We start from the raw sequence: 4145 nt of genomic DNA on the forward strand, positions 1-4145 counted from the left end.
TCTCCTTAATAAAACTTCTGTTTAATTAAAACTTCTGAAAATCAAACTTGTAGCTACTGTTTAAAAAAAAAAACAAAACTAGCTATTGTGATGGAAAAATGGGCTCAGCCATTAGCAGCTAGGCTCACAACACAAATATTAAAACCAGGTATAAATAGAAAAAAAGTTTTATTTTTGTCATAGGCTAAGCATAAAAATCACACTAACATTGTATAAGTTGTACGAAAACATTTGGTTCTATTCAACACCAATTCTAATTCATGCTAGGAGGTTAATATGTTTGTTTCACAGTTTTTTCAGGCTCATTAGACAGAGGTTTGGCATTATATATTAAAATTATTAATCATATCCAAATGAAGTAAAGAACCATAATTCCTCCAGATAGCTCCAAATTAATATTCATCTAAGTCTCTATTAATTTTGCAAGTGGATTCTAAGGAATTACTCTAAAAGATTACTATTATTCATAGCCTTTTAGCTACTATTCATCTAGCTTAGCATCTCCATGATTTTTCTAAAATAATACTTCCATATGACTTAGAAACAAAAGCATACATTTTTATTTAAGTTCCAACCAGAGATTACAACAATTACGAGGTAGAGTGAAAGAATATTGATTGTGATTTCTTGAATTTTATGAGCTCATCATATCATAAAAATTCAATGAGAACTTATTTTTCTTGCTTGCATTTAAGATTCACTAATATTTATTATCTGTCTTCTTATGCACTTGTGTTCCTGACTGTAGCAGCGTAGTCTCTATGGGAGTCTAGGCTTATAACTTTCCTGTTAGAGGTTTTAGGGAAATGGTTGGCTTTATCATCAAGCTCAAATATTAAATAATGTCTCTTTCGCAATCTAACCACGGGTTATTAACTTCTATGTTCCCTTTGTGGTTCTTTCGATGAGGCCTCATTGGTCAGATTTGTAATTATAGTATGAGGTTGTTAATGCTTTATTTGAGAACCACAATAAAATAAAACAGCTCAAGCTTCACATAATACGTGTAAGGGAAAATGTCAGTGGGAAAGGAGATGCACTCTATCTGCTGGCTTTTATCCTAAAACAAATCTGTATGCATGTTTGAAACATACCATTTTCATTAAAGGGAAAGAGGCAAGCTTTTGTCTTCAATAACACATTTACTAACTCACTATTTTAGTTAAGGTTTCCTACTCTAAGTAACACATTCCTATTCTTTTCCATGGGAGGAATGAAACAAACTTCATATTTTGAAAAAGTATTAAATAACATAACATATCACCATGTGGAATGTGTACAAGTTACTTGGTGATGTCATTTGGTTTTCATATACAACAACTGAGATGAAAGATGAAAGATGAATAATAATAATTACTTTGTTATGTTAATAATTACATAGATTTTTTTATAGCTTTGTTACACTTTTGGTTCAGAAAAGAGTTCAGATATTTATCATCATACCTCATGAAATGCACTTTTTACTCTAGGTCCTGTTTACTGCCATTTATTATGTTCACTATAATTGCATCAATTAGAATAGTATTTTAAACATTCCTTTTTTTAACATGTGAATGTACGAGTCTACATTAGTAAACATGAGGCAGCAGGGGCTGAACTTAATTGTTTTCCCCTGAATAATAACTGGGTAGATAATGCCATATTGTATAATTATATAAAACAAATACACCAAAGCAATAGAATTAATGTTATTGGGCCTCAAGCAATGAAGAGCAGGAGGCCTTGGCCAAAGGAAAGTGATAAAGCTTGAGTGTGGGCTGTATAAATGTGATGCTTAGAGTTTCTCAAACATAAGTGCATGAAAGGGAGAGAAGACATGGCGAAATAAGGCAACAGAACAGAGTACCTGGAAAAAAAGACTACAGAAGAGAGAGCTAGTAGACAGGTCCTTCCCTGCAGCTTTGAAAGTGGTCAGCCTAGAGGAGACAGAATTTTCTGGAAGAACCCAAAGAAGCAACAAGAGATCACAGCACATTTCAACTGGCTCTGATTTCTACCAGGATGATTGTTAAGCTTTATATTTCAGGGAGTATTGAGTATAGTACTCAGAAGGGTTTTGACTCAGTAGAGAGGAAAATTAATCCTAGAATAAATACTGTATAGTCCCTACATAGAAAAGCTGAAAAGCAAAGGTTGGTAGGGGCAAACAATTTCTAAATCATGTAACCACATAACAGAAAAAAAAGCTTCAATATTTGTCAAAATCATCTAGCATCAACAGAGTAGACTGTGAAGCAGCTGTCAGGTACATAAAAATCAAGAAAATTAAAATCAACATTATAAAGCAATCATTGAAAACCAACTCAGAAAAAACACTGATGACAGAATATGTAAATAAATATATTAAAATGCTTTAAAACTACTTTATATATTTAATAATGTAATGAAAATATTGAATATAGGCTGTGTGTAACATATAAAATGAAATGACTCTAGTCAAGCATCTATAGGAAAAAAGTAATGCTTTTGATAATGACATATACTATGTATTCATTTGTATTTCTATAAATATATTTATATATTTAAATATACAATTATATATATATTTATATATACACACACCTTCAAGTCCTTGGGATATACATACATGTGTACATATGCATATGTACATATGTACACATGTTTACATCATATATACATATAAATATACATATATGCTTACTATAGCAAAGGCATTCCACTATCACCAGATGTTATTAGTAGAGGGCTGTAAAAGTATCACATATGAGAAAGCTGACCTACAACTATATTTTTTACTGCAAACTTAAAATATTGGAAATTCAAGCATTTGTCTTAAAATACTTTGTCATTAAACAAACTAAACAACAAAACAAAGATTAAAATACTGTTTTTCCATCCTAGTAGCTACAAGTATCAAAATATACATATTATGTTTTGATTCATGTAGAATATTTCTTCTATCTCATAATTCATACCATCTGCTAAGCTCATAAAGTGCTTATTTAGAAATGCAAACTAGATCTTACTACATCTAAACATTGTAATTGCCCCAAAGATCAGAAATATAGTACCACTATGAATAACTTTATCTTAATTGGCTGATTAGCATTTATTTTGGCAGTTTATCTCACATGTGACGTGCAATAACTCAATCCACATGGAAGTGAAGCTGGTTGCCAGCATGCCATAATCAGTGAAGTATTATAATTGGGAGCTGTGAGTTAGTATTCTGAGTCAGTCACTTACAATTATTTTATACTTGGATAGATGTCTTAAAATATTGGTATATTTTAGTTTCTTCTTCCATACATCGCAAATAGTAATATTTACATCGATTGATTTCACATTTGCTTGAGGCAAATCTGTATTTGAATGTTAATGATAATAAATATCCTTGTGTGAAATCTGATCTGGCTTTTCATACAGAACAGTGTATAGGTCACAATAGTAGCAAAGTAGTAAAGTCCAGAGAGCCCACAGTGTGGAGAATAGCACAGCTGTGAGATGTAGAAAGTAAATAAAATATAAAGGCAGACAGAAAGATTGAATGGGCATTATAGGGGAAGAAAAGAAAATACCAGAAGCCATTGAAAACAAGCCACAGAAGTACCTCACAGATATTCGGTCATTTCTAAAAAGAACCACACTTACAGCTATATTTTTCAAGTAGCTATGTTGGACTTTTTTTCTGTCCTTTTATTTTCTTTATATTCATAGAAAGAGAAAAACAACTTAGTATTTGACATATTCCTGATTAAAGTTAACACGAGAGAAGTCTAAGGGGAAAGGCCTCCCACATTTGATACACTGATGCTCCCCTCAGGAGGGTTGGCTGTATGCAATACTTAACATTTTCTGTGCTTGTGATTAAACAGTGGACATGAAGCAACCTAAGGGAAGAAAGGATTTAACACAGCTCACATTTTTAGGGTACGTATTTTATCATAGCAAAAAGGCACTGTGGCGGGAGCAGCTTCTTAATTGTTTCCTGGTAGGTGCCTGTTTATGTCTTATGTACTTCTGTCCAAATTGGGCAGACAAAAGAAGAGGATCAAGATGGAACAGGAACAAGGCTATTAACTTCAAACCCTAGTAACCCACTTTGTCTATCTAGACATTAGATCTTCATGTTTCATCATCAACTCCCAAAGAAGTACCATCAGCTGGGTACCAAGTGGGCAACA

The sequence above is a fragment of the Mastomys coucha genome, unplaced genomic scaffold, assembly GCF_008632895.1.
Source record: "Mastomys coucha isolate ucsf_1 unplaced genomic scaffold, UCSF_Mcou_1 pScaffold7, whole genome shotgun sequence".
NCBI lineage: Eukaryota > Metazoa > Chordata > Mammalia > Rodentia > Muridae > Mastomys > Mastomys coucha.